Raw genomic sequence first — 16,095 nt, forward strand, 5'->3', positions numbered from 1 at the left:
AAAATAATAGCAGTAGAATTGGTTTGATCAAATAGTGATTGTTGCAGGCAATGACTTCTCTCCCTTCCTGATTCCCAACCCCCAAAGGCAAATCTGCTGTTCTTAATGTAATTTTTCCCTTGCCTTTTCAGAACAGAGTTAGGATTTTTCTTTCTAAAAATTTCAATTTTTCTGCAGCCTCAGGGAATTGTAGAATGCTAGTAATTACAAACTACCGGTAGGAACTGAAACATATAAAGTTTTTAAAGAAACTTTATTTATTGGAAAAGGTAATAGATTGTTATTGTTAAAATTCAAAAGTTACTGTGAAAAGTCTCCTTAAAACCCTGTTCCCCAGCCACCCAGTTCCCTCCAAAGGCAATGTTAGAGTTCCTTGAAACATTTTGTTTAATTAGCAATTATTTATCTAAAGGGTTGGTTTTCTTTGGTTTTCTTTTTAAGATTGGCATGTATATGAATTTGTCCTTGTTACTTTTATACTTTGTTAAACATCTAATTTCCATTCCCTAGTCTATTGATCTTTTTTCTCCCATTTTCTCCACCATTTTCTAATTGATTATAGTATAGAACTGAGTAAAAGTGTCACTACCTCTGTGACCTCACTGACCTGATGCATAAATTTCTAAGCTGTGAATACTGAAAACAGGTTATATTAAAGATTTAATTAGATGATATTTAAGGTCTTTTTAGTGTAATGTTTGTTACAAAACAGTAGACACTCAAGGCTTAGTTCTGTTTTTCTAAATTTTAAAGGCGAGAAGTAAAAAAATTGTCTCTTTTTTTTTAAGTTGAAGTTTTATATATGTGAACATAGATATTTTCTTGCTAGATTAATGGAAGTCAATAGAATAAGCTTTCTTCACTTTTCTGGTCTGTGTCTCAGGAGGCATTTGAATGAGGCTGAACATCTAATGGCCTAGGATGCAGAACACCTGAGTTCTTATTCTAGCTTTTATTACTACTAAGCTATGGGTGTGAATGGGCACCTGCTTTCTATATAATGTGACCAGTAGATTAGATGATTCCTAAAGCTTCTCGTAGCTTTAAAATTGTATGATTCTATCCCCTCAATTGTTATCGCTACATCAAAGCCTTTTTTGATTGGTAGAGTTAGTGGATAGCTGGTTGGTTGATTGGTAGCCAAGCCTTCCAGTGAGTCCACAAACATGCTTATCTTAGGCACATACATACACAGCTTGATTCTCTTTCAGTTCTTCCTTAGGTTTACATTCTTTCTCTTTTTCTTCACTGAAAAGTTACTTGAAAGAATTGTTTATACTTGTTACCTCTACCTATTTATCACCAATTTCATCCAAAATCTCTTATAATCTAGTTTCTAACTTTTTTACTAGTCTGAAACTGCTTTAAGAGTCACAAGTTATTGTTTGTTTTTAGCTTTCATATGCTTTTATTGGAGCACTTAATACCATGGGTCATTCTGTACTTGACTGGCTTTCAGGACACTAAATTCTCCCCTTTCTTCTCCTCTGATGAATCTCTAGGTACATACTGTCCAATAGAACTTTCTGTGATGTTGGAAATGTTTTATAACTCTGATATTCAATATGGTAGACACTTGAAATATAGCTAGTATGACTAATTAAATTTTTCATTTTAATTTAAATTGATTTAAGTCCCTTCATGTGGCTAATGGCTACCATATTGGACAGTGCACCTCTAGATCTTCCTCAAGTAGGAGAATCCATAAAAATATATCCTCTTCTTTCTCTTCATTCTCTTCATTTGTAACCAAAGTACATCTCATTGTTTCAGGTACCATATCTCTGCAGATAATCTCTATCTTCACATCTCCTGGTATGACTTATCTTTTCACCTGTAGCCCTGTAATTTCCTACTGTTTATTGAGCAGCTTTGCCTGGATGCCTCATTTAAAAAATATATAACACATTGTCCTCCCTCCTCATTCTCTTCCTTTGTATAATCCTTTCGTCTCATAATACCACTATTACCTTGCTGGTTACCCATACTTGAAACCTTAGACCTTTTTGAACCTTTCTTTTTTCCAACTCTATCTACCCAAGTACAAGTAAATGTACCAATATACACATACATAAACACAAAATCAGCTGTGAAGTCTTGATGATTCTTTGTAATATCTTTTTAATATTTTTCTTCCTTTTCATGCCCCCTGCCACGTCCCAGTTCAAATATGTGAAAACACTTAAAAGCATGTCTGACACATAGTAGGTGCTCAATAAATAGTTTCTTCCCTTCTTTTCTCTCTTTTTTCCATTTCATTCATCTTTCCTGAATGCTGTATTAGCTTCCCCACCTGTAGTGCCTCTCTTCTATGTGTCACTTTGCACCTTGATACTAGATTATTCTTCCCAAAGCATAACTCCAATTTCATTTTTTTTCTTTCTTTCTTTATTTGGTTACGCCAGGTCTTAGTTGCGGCAGGCGGGCTCCTTAGTTGTGGCATGCGAACTCTTAGTTGAGGCATGCATGTGGGATCTAGTTTGCGGACCAGGGATCAAACCCAGGCCTTTCATTGGGAATGCAGAGTCTTATCCACTGTGCCACCAGAGTCCCTCCAATTTCATTTTTGAGCTCAAAGACTTTTAGACTCACTCTACTTCCTATAAATGTCTCTGCCTACCCCCACATCCTTTCTTACACTTTGTCTTTTTCCTTGGTCCACATTCTTAGCAGTTATCAGTGTTTGAAATTATTTATTTATGTGACCCCACAATAGGACATAAGCTCCATGAGGATAGAAACTTTGTTCACTTTGTACTCCCAGAGCCTAGAAGGTATTCAGTGTAATGGTTGATTTTATGTGTCAACTTGGCCACGAGGAACCCAGGTATTTGGTCAAACATTATTCTGGGTGTGTCTGTGAGGGTTGGTTGTTGTTTTTGTTTTGTTTTTTTGTTTGTATGTTTTTCTGATGAGATTAACATTCGAATCAATCCTACTGAGTGAAGCAGATTGCCTTCCCTAAAGTGAGTGGCCATAATCAGTTGAAGACCTGAATAGAACAAAAAGATTGACCCTTCCTTGTGTAAGAGGGAACTTCAACTGTCTGACTACTTTGAGCTGGGACATTGATCTTTCCCTGCCTTTGGACTTGAACGGAAGCATTGGCTCTTTTCGGGTCTTGAGCTTGCCAGCTTTCACACTGGTATTTACACCATCAGGTCTCTTGGGTCTCTGGTTGTAGACTGCAGATCGTGGGACTTCTCAGCCTCTATAATTGCATGAGTCTGTTCCTTTTATAAATTTCTATATAAATTTCTGGTTCTGTTTTTCTGGAGAACCCTAAGTAATACCAATACATTTTGGTACTAGGAATAGAGTACTGCTGTAACAAATACCAAAAAATGTGAATGTGGCTTTGGAATTGTGTGATGGGTAGAGGCTGGAAGAATTTTGAAGCCCATGCTAGAAAAAGCCGAGATTGCTGTGAAGAAACTGTTGATAGGTATAAGGACATTAAAGATGATTCTGGTGAGGGCTCAGAAAGAAAAGAGGCAAGCAGGAGACAAAGCTTCCACCTTACAGAAATACATGAATAGTCATGAACAGAATGTTGGTAGAAATATGGATGATAAAGGCCATTCCAGTGACAACTCAGATGGAAATGAGGGAAAGGTTATTGGAAATTGGAGGAAAGAAATCCTCGTAATAAAGTGTCAAAAAACTTGACTGAATTGTGTTGTACATGAATCTGGGGTGAGAAGGACATCAATTTGTGGGGGCTGGGGGCCTCATTCCCTGTACCAAAACTTGTGTTAGTCTACTAGGACTACTATAATCAAACACCATAGACTGGTTGGCTTAACTAACAGAAATTTATTTCTTACAGTTCTGTAAGGTGGGAAGTCCAAGATCAAGGTTCTGGACAGTTAGCTTTCTGGTGAGGGCTCTATTCCTGGCTTGCAGACGGCTGCCTTCTCACTGTGTCCTCAGGTGATTTTCTTTTTTTTTTTCCTCACCAGAGGGAGAGAGAGAGCTGCAAGCTCTTTAGGGTCTCCTCTTATAAGGGCACTAATCCCAGTGGACCAGGGTCCTACCCTCATGACCTCATCAAAAATATTCAGTGTATAGCAGGCACACAATATAGTAGGCACTCAATAAAGATTTTTTAAAGTAAACTATATTAAAGGGTATCAAAGAAGGAAAAAGTGGCATTCAAGATTGAATAGGTAGATTGCACCTTAAAACAATATTGAGTGTCTGCTATATGCAGGCTTTCCTTTAAAAACCTAAAATACTTTTTCTGGAACTTTCTAAAGCATATCACTTTTCTACTTGTTTTATAGAATTACATTTGTCCTACCTCATCGACTGGACTATAAGCATCCCAGGTCAGGATCTATGTCTGATTTATCTTGTGTCTTCTACAGTGCCTGTTCTAATGCTGTATGTCAAAACAAGGGAATATGTTTTCTCTTTTTGTATTGGACTATACAGAAGTTTATATTTCTTTTTCACAGTTACCACATTGCCATGATTATTTGTTCTCATGTGTGCTCCCCATACTCAATTTTGAGCGTCTGAAGGGTAGGGACCATGTTCTAGTCATCTTTGTACTCCCACATCTATTACGGGGCTGGGCATATAATGGGTATTTGTTAACATTTATTTATCTACCCAACATGATACCCGAAATGTGGTCAATGCTGAATAAAGAGTTGATGAAGTATTTGACAGTTTCCTTACTACTGCTTTATCTCCATTCCTGTTGCCAGCATTAATGGTCTGGTGCCACCACTGCCGTCCAATATCACTGGTATCAGCTGGGAAATCAACTCAGTTGCTGCTACTGCTGCCATCACCAGAAATAGTCTGCTTGCATCACCACCATCATCACAGCTACTTGTTCCCAGTACTAAGCATGCTGTAATCACTGCTACCATCTCCACCACTGCAGCTGCTTTCACCAGGACCTGCTTGGTTTGTCCTTCGTATTCCACTCATATATACAAGTATTTGTTTCTTCTGAGCCCTCATGCTGTTAATTTTTCTCCAGTCTTTCTCATAATGGTTTCTGCCTTATTCAGCTTCCATCAGAGCATCAGTTGAGTGGGTGGTACTACTTTGCTTCTCAGGTGGAATGGCACTTTAATGATTCAATCAAGTAGTTGCTCTTTTTTGCTGTCAGAAGAAGCCTCTGTATTATCTTCAGGGAACAATCTACAATAACCCTAGATCCCTCTCCTTAGCTGTGACTGTTAGCTCATATGTATACTTTATGCACTCATTTGCCACCTTTCTGCCCACTCACACAGATTCATAAGATCTTTCCATCCTCATCAACTTAGTTCATTGCCACCCACAAGAATCTATGTCATTTGCAAATGTAGAAACATTGCTTTGAGCTTTAATTTATAAAGATATTGCATATAGGTTATACTAATTGTGCCCTGCACAAGGATGCTGGGAGAAGTGGGGACTGAGATTCAGCCTGCACTTTGTTCATCACAGTCTAGTGTTAGGCTGTGCCTGCCAGGAGAAAGGTATTCCATTTTCTGATTTGCATGAAGATGCTGGCCCATCACTAAGTGACCCTGGTCATGCAGACCTGATCTTTGCACTGGTCTAGCACTGAACCTGAGATCCTCTATGCTATGCTTGCCTATCTTTACCTTTTGTTGTTTTTCCTAACCAGTGGAAAATAGCCTCAACTCCAATAATGAGGAGGAGACTCAATTTTGTTAAATTTTGAAAAAATATAAAACCATAAAAAATAGTTTCTATACCTATCTTCCAGTTATCTATTGCTGCTTGGCAAACTGTCCCAAATGATAGTGGTTTAAAACAACTATTTTATTACATCTCACAATTTTGTTGCTGAGGAATTTGGGCAAGGCTTGATTGACTCTTTTCTTCTGCTGGTGTCAGCAGAGTTTACTCTCCTGGTGGATGGCTGGTCTGGTGGGTTCAGGCTTCACTCAGTGTCTTACACCTTGGTGAAGATAGCTTGGAGACTGGAATCATTTGAGACTATCAAGTGGAGCACCTTCTTGTGGCCTTTCCAGCATAGCAGTCAGGGTAGTCAGACTTACGTGACAGCTCAGGGTTCCCTGCTAGTGTGTCCTAGGAGTCCCAGGCAGAAGCTGCAAAGCTTTCCAAAATTTCACTTCTACCATGTTCTGTGGGTCAAACATGTTAGTAAGAACAGGACAGATTCATGGGGGAGTGAATTAGACTCCAACTCTCAATGGAAGAAGTAGCAAAGAGTTGCAATTAGTTTTAATCTACCATGATCTTCTACCAAGATGTAACCAAAGTTGTATTTTGCCATATTTACTTGTGATGCAATTAGAAAAACATTTTCATTATAGAACCTTGATAAAATAAACATCATATCTAAAAGTGAAATATTAGTAGTTTTCTTTTTGAAGTCAAGAACCAGTCAAGCTTTTCAGGTTTATTACATGTTACTGAAGTGTTAATAAGACAAAAAGGGAAATAAAAGGGCAGTGGAAACAAAGAAGTAACTTTTTATTATTTATAGACAATATGACTCCATAGAAAATCCAAGAAGATCTATAATCTAGTTCTAAAAAAATAGTTCAGCAACATTGTGGATAGAAGGATAACACGAATCTCAAATTGGTCCCTTGTGCTTTCTAAACTATTGGCTATTTTGTGATCCTCTTGTTCTTAGGTCTGATGGATGCCCTTTTATTTACTTCATTCTTCCTTCAGCATGGACAACTATATCAGGTCTTAGCTGTTGGTTGTGTGACCTCACACTTTCCACTTGGGGGTGGAGGACATCTTGTTGCCAATATTTGTTGCAGAGTTGTCCATGGGTGTTTTTTAAATTAATTAATTAATTAATTAATTTTTGGGTGTGTTGGGTCTTCGTTTCTGTGCGAGGGCTTTCTCCAGTTGGCAGCGAGCGGGGGCTACTCTTCATCGCAGTGCGTGGGCCTCTCACTGTTGCGGCCTCTCTTGTTGCGGAGCACAGGCTCCAGACGTGCAGGCTCAGTAGTTGCGGCTCATGGGCCTAGTTGCTCCGCGGCATGTGGGATCTTCCCAGACCAGGGCTTGAACCCCTGTCCCCTGCATTGGCAAGCAGATTCTCAACCACTGCGCCACCAGGGAAGCCCCATGGGTATTTTCATTTACAGTTGTGCTATTGGTTTTTATGTGGGGATTCAGAGAGATTGAAAAGCTATGCTATCTTCATTATTATCTTCCCGGAGTACTTGTAGTTCAATAGCATTTTGATCTAGTCGCTACCCATTTGTGTAACTCCCACTGTTTTATATATATATGCTTCATTAACGTTTTTCTTTTTAGTACGTTGAAAATTTCCCATTGTTTATTGATTCAAAATTTAATTTTTCCAATTTATTTTTCTAAATGTCATAAGTATTTTGTCACAATTCCCTTTAAATGTTTGGTGATCCACTCCTTTATTGTACATCGCAAAATTTTGCCCCTATTAGAAGTGAGACTCACAAGAGTCTAACTCCCCCAGCCCAGTTCTTCTCTGGAGCACTTCTCATGGGGAGGCTTATGGACTCAAGTTAAAAGAAAGTGCTGAGATGCATCTATTTGACGGGCCTGGAGCAGTTCCTGTTTGCTAAGGTTTCCACTACAGATGCAAGAAAAAAGTGTCCTCACATTTTCCATGTGTCTGATTGTGGCAGCCCAGATTGAATGGGGGAATACAGGAAAAAAATTGCAACTCACAAATAAAAAAAAAGTACTGAGGCACTACCCTTAGACTCTGAAATTGCGCTGTGAAATTAATAACTGGGAGGAAGACTTTTCTGAAGTATAATACACTGATGAGCTGAACTGATAAAGTTTTTTACATAGTGGTAAATTTTAACAAACAGTGTGTTCAATGTGTTATAGAATAATAGGTGCTCAGGGATCAAAAAGACCTTGAGAGGTCGTACAATTAATAACACTCCTGGAGTCAGAGCTGCACAGGGTCCATCTCTGGTCCAGTTTCTGGCAGATGAGAATCAATGCTGTGTTTAAAGGTCTCTTGTGAAAGAGATGAGGTATTGTTTTATAAAAACCTATTACAGTATCTAAAAACTTTGACTCTGATGAAGCCTACCATTAGCCAGAATTCTGCAGAACTCAATGATGCTTAATGCCAAAGTAACTGGATATTTATACAACAAATATTCTAGTAGGCAAACCTCGAAAAACATACCTTATTTCCCTCACATATTTTTTACATCAACAGTGGTATATTTTTAAAATAGTTTTCATAATATAAGCTACATAGCTTTTTAGAATAAAAAATGATAATTATGTACCTTCACATACACGCTTTAGGACACTTGGTTAAGCAACAAGCAATCTGTGTCTTGATAATCACCTCAAAAGGCTTGCAAACTTCACAATGTAACTGGACAACCATCATGGAAATGGATGATTACATTAGGATATGTTGCCTGCAAAAGAACATTCTGACAGTCAAGACATTAAATAGAACATAGCACACAGTTTCAAGCACTGCTTTCTTGCAAGTGAAAACTGTCTAAAAACCACTGATGTATTTTGACTACAAAAAAAAAAAGAGAAAGAAAGGAAAAAAAAAGAGAAAGAAAGGAAAAAAAAAAGAGATGTAGCAGTGTAGTTCTTCTGTACATAGCATTTCTTTTCCAGAGTGAGACTGGCTTGGGCAAGCTTGAAAGCAGTGTGAGGAATAATTCTTCCCTTTAACTGTTAAGAAAAAATATGAACTAAAAAATACATTACTATAACATATAGGGGCTATGGAGGATGAAATAAAGGGAATGAAATGAAATAAAAGGAAATGAATGAAAGAGAGTGAAATAAAGGCAAAATCATCTATGCATTATTGCAGTCTTCTGGGGCAGCAGATGTGAAAGAGGGCACTGCAAAGCCACTTCATTTTTACACAGGCCAAGGATCATTGTCATTGATTACCTGGGCACCCTTGATGTCTGATCACTTTATGAGAACACACACCACTAGTTTCCTACCCTCTAAGAGAAGGTAATTCCTTTCATATTAAGTACCATGAGAAAATGGACAATCAAACTCTAGAAAACTGCAGCTATCTCAGCCACTTGACACTTTGCATAAACACTGTGGCTTGGCAAGGCAGAGCATTAGAGCAGGGTCAAAAGGGCAGCTCCCTTTGGTCCCATGCTCCTGACAGCATTTCCTCAAGGCAGGTGTCCAAGCCCCTGCCAGGGAAAGCTGGCGGCTGGGCTCCCAGGGTGTGGCATGGCCTCCTATCACACCCTGGCTTCCCAGACAGGATGGAAGAGCAGTTCTCCCCCAGCTGCCAAGACTTGACACCTGCTGCTGCTCCTTTGCTGTGCTAGATTTGTTATAAGAACTTTAGGACATGCAAAGTGGAGAGCTATCTTTCTCTCACACTTTAAAAGAGATGGGCTTAACTAGGGAAAAAAATGGAGGTGGACTAATTTTATATAATGTAGACCAAATTCTTTTTCTTTTGGTGGTAAATTTATATCTTGTTACTTTGGGAAAATTTTTGGCCCAAGGTTTGAAGAGTTCCCTTTCCTTCCTGCATTGGGGTCCCAGAGACCACCCCCAGGCTTGGTGGCTCACTAAAAGAACTCACAGGGCTCAACATGTACTCATAGCTAAGATTTATAACAGTGAAAAGATACAAAGCAAAATCAGCAAACAGAAAAAGCCCTTAGGTGAAGTCCAGAGGAAACCTGCCTCAAGCTTCCAAGAGTCCTTTCCTAGTGGAGTCACACATGATGTGCTTAATTCCTCCAGCAATGTTTTGTGACAACACGTGCCAAGTGTTTACCAGGGAGCCTCAGAACCCTAAGCTTTTATTTGATGCTGGTCATGTAGGCATGCTCTGCCTGGCAGGTACCAAAACTCCGGACTTTCAGAAGGAAAGCAGTTGTTCAGCATAAATCACCTTGGTTGTACAAGCAGTATAGGCCACTCTCATCCGTTAGGGAGTTTTTTAATCTTTCTTTTTTATTGAAGTACAGTTAATATTCAATGTTGTGTTAGTTTCTGGTGTACAGCAAAGTGATTCAGTTATAGATATATATATATATTTATTGAGGTATGGTTGAATTACAATGTTGGGTTATTTACTGCTGTACATACAGCAAAGTGACTCAGTTATATATATATGTGTATATATATATATATTCTTTCCATTATGGTTTATTACAGGATACTGATTATATTTTCCTGTGCTTACAATAGGACCTTGTTGTTTATCCATTCTATATATATGTAATAGTTTGCATCTGCTACTCCCAAACTCCCAGTCCAACTGTCCCCTGCCCTCTCTCCCCCTTGGCAACCACAAGTCTGATCTCTATATCTGTGAGTCTGTTTCTGTTTTGTAGATAAGTTCATTTGTGTCATATTTTAGATTCCACGTGTAAGTGATATCATATGGTATTTGTCTTTCTCTTTCTGACTTACTTCACTTAGTATGATAATCTCTATGTCTATCTGTGTAACTGCAAATGGCATAATTTTGTTCTTTTTTATGGCTGAGTAATATTCCATTGTATATATAAACCACATCTTCTTTAACCATTCAACTGTCGATGGACATTTAGGCCATTTCCGTGTCTTGGCTATTGTAAATAGTGCTGCTGTGAACATAGGGGCGCATGTATCTTTTTAAATTATAGTTTTGTCTGGATATATGCCCAGGAGTGGGATTGCTGGATCATATGGCAACTCTATTTTTAGTTTTTTGAGGAACTTCCATACTGTTTTGCATAGTGGCTGCGCCAATTAACATTCCCACCAACAGTGTAGGAGGGTTCCAGTTAGGGAAAGTTTTATATCACTACAGGGGACTGGTTACCAGCCAAGTTCCCAGATACCAGTTAAGGGCCAACCTTGCAAGGAGGCCTTTCTAAGGATAGGCAGTCTCAGCCTTCTGTGTTACCTCTTTTCTGCCGAGTCCACCTTCTTGGCCAAGGCATTTTTAGAGCAAAATTATTTTCAGTAGGACCCCATGCAGCAGGGTGAAAGTATCCTGTAATATTGACTTTTGTTATGCCCTCTAGGGGTCCTGGATTTAGCCAATTTAAACAAATCCCATTAAAAATAAAGGTGATTCTTAGAAAGCTAGGTGGCTTTCTCCTTAAGTTTTTGTATTAACCTTTTTTAACCTGGCCTGAGCCATCGATTCAAGCACAGCACAATCCTGACTGGTAAGTTGAAGCTGACCTGCGTGCCTTCCAGGACTGAGATGGTCCATGATAGTCAAGGTACACACAGAGAGTACCCTTGGAAACAAAAAGTGTGCAACTGTTAAGTCACCCCAACAAGGACACACATTAGTCAGGCAATACAGGTTAACGAGGCTTCCAGTGTGGCTTCCCACTGTGGATCCTTCTGCCTTAGGGCTCTCTGTCCAGTCCAAATAATTCAGTTGAGTACCTAGTTTTAGAAGGATTTCCAGAAGGCAGTCAGTTTCAATCAGTTTTGCTTGTCTTTGACATCAGTTCATTTGCCTCATGAGTGGGGACAACAGCTACAGGTGTTCTTCGTGGAAATTTAGGAGCTGGGGACATTCCCTGTTGTGTCACAGTCAGTGTTGTTAGGTGTGCTCATAGGCTCAGCAGTCAGTTTGAATTCAAGACTTTACAGCATCTTGGGAAGGCAGCATTGGCATTCAGGAGTGGTTCTTTTTTTTTTTGGCCGTACTGTGCAACTTGCGGGATCTTAGCTTCCAGACCAGGGATTGAAACTGGGACCCTGGAAGTGAAAGCGCCGAGTCCTAACCACTGGACTGCCAGGGAATTCCCCCAGGAGCAGTTCTGAAAAACAGCAGTTATAAAAAACAGAAATCATTAATGTCCACCTTTCCCTGCATCTCCCAGGTGCTGGCTTTTTGTTTTTTCTGTGTTATTACAAAATCAGTGTGTCTCATACAGTAATCTTAACTTTACATTTTTTTCCCAATCATTTTTTATTCTCATCTAGACCTTTCAGCAGGAAGTGTTTGGTATAAAGAGAGTGTTGAGAATTTAGCTAAGCTACTCCATGCTGTTGCTGCCTCAGCATCTATTTTGTTTGGCCAAGCAGCCAGCAGTGACCTTAAACTGACACTAGTCCCCTCAGGCAAACCCATGCCCCAGATGGCAGCTCACAGAGTCACAAGGAAATGTAAGTTCCTGATATGACCTCCCCAACAGCCCTTGTGATCAACAATCTCCCCTGCTTCCCAGTGCCTTCCCCTATATGCTCCTTAGATAAGACCAATAAGACCTTTGTGGGATTTATCAGAACCCTGCTCTTTTGGTTTGAATTGACCAAATCAGGCCTTAGCCCGGGAACCACAAAGCACTCTACCCATAGACTCTAATAAAAACATGTTCCCCAGGTCCTGCTTCTCTCTGTCTGCACTCTGCCTTGACCTCCCCATGTGGTCCCTCAAAGCATGCCAGATACTTCCTCCAGGACCTGTGAGTAATAAACTTCTCTATTTTAATTCCTCTTGTGATCTACTGTTGAACTGCAACTCACCATCTGATACCCTGCACTCCACTTAATAAGTATTAATTTAACAAATCCAAACAGAGGAATAGAAAAATTTACATAGAAAAACAATTTTAATAAACTTAGCCAGAAAGACACATCATGTTCAGGAACTGGTAGGACAAAATCCTGAATTTTCAAGAATTTTCATAATGTGTTTACATAACTCTGACGCCTGTCATCCTGATCATTTATTCAGTAAATAGCCCAGAAAAGACCAATCTCTGTCTGGGGACAGCTATGTTTAATAATCAAAATTCCTAACTAAGAAGAAATGTGAGTGAAGTAGAATCAGGTCATCAGTCCATTGTAAATTTCAAATAATCTTAAAATCCAAACACAAGTCAACAGCAGTGAGACATGCCTGGGAAGGGGATAAGAACCCTATCTGTTAGGAGTGGGTGCAGAGGTCCCCTCCCCGTAATGTGCTCTCTCCCAACTTGGAGCTTTCGACAGGAATCACAAGTTAGGTTTCTTGTGATTAATCATCTCAGATGCAATTAGTTCCTGCATTATACAGATCGAGCCACTAGAAGCTTGGTTTCATATGGTCCCGTCAGAGAACAAGCACTTTCCCATGGGCATCTGCAAGATACCTGTGTGGTCCAGTCAGCATCCATAATGTTTTTATAGTTTATGGCCCCATAAGGGGGGAGGGTCTTAAATCTGCAATAGTCCCAGAGTCTGAGTTCTGTTCATTGAGCCTATGTCTGCTTTTAGAGGTCCATCACAATCCTTATGGACCAGCACAATCATTATGAGGTTTGATTCTACTGATAGGTCCAGGCAAATAGGATTTCTGAATTCAGGATTCCAAAAAGGACTTTTCTTCTTTAGCAGCGGCAAAGCCAAGAGACTACTGGGCCAGACAGTGAGGTTTCAAGTCCTTCTAAGCCCCTTTTATCTTGTCAGACTTAAAGTCCAAATTGACCCATTCAAAATATGCACATTAGGCTGGAAAATCATCAGCCTCTAAGGGTTAGACATCTGCTTTTTAAAAAATATCTTTATTGGAGTATGATTGCTTTACATTGTTGTGTTAGTTTCTGCTGTACAACGAAGTGAATCAGCTATATGTATACATATATCCCCATGCCCTCCCTCTTGAGCCTCCCTCCCACCCTCCCTATCCCACCCCTCTAGGTGGTCACAAAGCACGGAGCTGATCTCCCTGTGCTATGCAGCTGCATCCCACTAGCTATCTATTTTGCATTTGGTAGTGTACGTATGTCAGTGCTACTCTCTCACTTCGTCCCAGCTTACCCTTCCCCCACTGTGTCCTCAAGTCCATTCTCTACATCTGCATCTTTATTCCTGCCCTGCCACTAGGTTCATCAGTACCGTTTTTTTAGATTCCATATATGTGAGTTAGCATACGGTATTTGTTTTTCTCTTTCTGACTTACTTCACTCTGTATGACAAACTCTAGTAGACATCTGATTTTATAAGAACTTATTAGCAAACTAAAACTTGCCTTTTAAAATGCAAAAGTTGATTTTCTTGTGGAGATTTTCTCTCCTTTTATGTTGTCTACCTTTTCCCATAGACTCCAACAGGCAAAAATCTTAGCAAAAATAATCAGTTGTGAGATTTCGATACCCAAAGAGTTTAAATTTTAACCCATCCAGCAAAAGAGTTTACATTTTAACCCATTCCAGCAAAAAGCAAGGAATTTATGTTCTACTAACACCGTTTATTGGGCAGCTTTCCCTGACTGCGATAATCCCTCTAACATGTATGAAATTACAAGCATATAGTATTTTACATTTATTTTTATCATACATCCAGAAGCAATAGCCACAAAATAAAAAGCCATTTTTCTGAAAGTCTCTCTCTCTTTCTCTCTCTCTGTTTTTCATTGCAAGTTTACACAATCCCCTAGCAGTAAACTCAATGCTTTCAGAATTGACATTACGGCTGCTTAGAGATCCCAGCTGGAACGCAAGGGGCTGCTGTACCAGTGGATAAAATGTTGTTTTCCCCTTCTCCTTTATTTCTGATTTATCTAAAGTTTGTCTTGGCACTGACAATCTTTTCCCCTCCCACCTGGAGGAGAGAACAAAACCCTAAGGCATCATCCAGGCTGCAATTGCAATTTTTAATCTCCTCACTTCAGCCACCATTGCCAAAAGCAGCCAGCACACTCAATGAGCCAATCCTTCTGGAGTTGGATGTATCATTTTAAAATTTCATAGGTAATCTCTACCTTTCATAGCAAACGTCATCTCTGCTGCCGTTTCGTATCACAGATGACTAGGTAGCCACTTAGCATTGAAAGTTTATCATTATGTCCCCTTCATCCTTTTTCTAAATACTGCTTTAGCCATATTTCAGTGAGTTGGGCTTGTTTTAGTGAATCCCATTTCTGATACCAACTGCCACCCCCAGTTTGGAGATTTGTTAGAAGAATCCACAGGACTCATCATATAGTTGTATTTGTGGATAAGGTTTATTACACAGGAAACAAAGGATACAAAGCAAAATCAAAAAGGGAAAGGCATATTGGGTGAAGTCTGAAGGATACCAGGAATAAATTTCCAAAATTCCTTTTTCCAGGTAAATCTCATAGGATGTGCTTAATTCCACCAGCAATGAGTTGTGGCAACACGTGTGAAATGTTTTCTACATGTTCATTAAAGACTTAGTGCTCAGGGTTTTTCTGGGTACTGGTCATGTAGGTACCCTACTGTGAACTGAATATCTGTGGGCCTTCAAAGTTCATATGTTAAAGCCTAATCCCCAATGTGGTGGTATTTGGAGATGGGACCTTTGGAAGGTATATAGGTCATGAGGCTGGAGCTATCAGGAATGGGATTAGTGCCTGTGTGGTTAGTTTAAATGTCAATTTGACTAGCTATGCGGTGCCCAGATTAAACATTATTTCTGGGTGTATCTGTGAGGATGTATCTAGATAAGATTAACATTTGAATTGGTGGGCTCAATAAAGTAAATAGGCCAATGTGGGTGGGCATGATACAATCAGTTGAGGGCTGGAATAGAACAGAAGGCAAAAGAAGGAGAAATTCACCCTTTTTTCTTGCCTTACTGCTTGAGCTGGGCGATCTCATCTCATCTTTTCCTGCTCTTGGACTGGGACTTATCAATACATCACTGCTTTCCCTGGAGGCCTTAGGACTCAGACTGAATTACGCCACTGGCATTCTTGGGTCTCCAGCTAGCAGATGGCAGACGGTGGGGCTTCCCAGTCTCCATAACTGTATGAGCCAATTCCTCATAATAAATTCTCCATATATATATATATATATATACACCTTCTTTTCCTGCACATTTTCCAATATCTAAATTGTTTCTTGTTTTTTTTTTTTTTTTTTTTTTTTTTGCGGTACACACGCCTCTCCCGTTGTGGAGCACAGGCTCCGGACGCGCAGGCTCAGCGGCCATGGCTCCCGGGCCCAGCCGCTCCACGGCATGTGGGATCTTCCCGGACCGGGGCACGAATCCGTGTCCCCTGCATCGGCAGGCGGACTCTCAACCACTGCGCCATCTGGGAAGCCCCCTAAATTGTTTCTGTGTATAAGGCATTAAGGGGAGGGCACAGAAGTCCAAGAAACTGATATTACTCAAAGAGGTTTTAAGATAAAGTCCTATTTCCTTTTC

General features: G+C 39.8%; 1 protein-coding gene and 1 non-coding gene across 5 annotated transcripts in view; both read left to right on the forward strand.

Moving 5' to 3' along the window:
* Positions 1-16,095, forward strand: part of LNP1 (leukemia NUP98 fusion partner 1) — a 37,676-nt gene that overhangs the window by 1,781 nt on the left and 19,800 nt on the right. Inside the window, exon 2 of one of the 4 annotated variants that reach the window (XM_060297976.2) lies at positions 3,830-3,933. The exons of 1 other annotated variant lie outside the window; for it this stretch is intronic. The gene's annotated coding sequence lies outside the window, so the exon portion shown is untranslated. Of the gene's footprint in view, positions 1-1,364; positions 3,934-12,322; positions 12,405-16,095 lie in introns of those variants that run through there. 2 more of the 4 variants (XM_060297975.2, XM_060297974.1) reach the window with 2 other exon arrangements.
* On the forward strand, positions 7,527-7,657 carry LOC115855705 (small nucleolar RNA SNORA31). Its single transcript, XR_004040549.1, has one exon. It is a non-coding gene; the product is annotated as a small nucleolar RNA SNORA31 (small nucleolar RNA).

The sequence above is a fragment of the Globicephala melas genome, chromosome 4 (assembly GCF_963455315.2).
Source record: "Globicephala melas chromosome 4, mGloMel1.2, whole genome shotgun sequence".
Lineage (NCBI taxonomy): Eukaryota > Metazoa > Chordata > Mammalia > Artiodactyla > Delphinidae > Globicephala > Globicephala melas.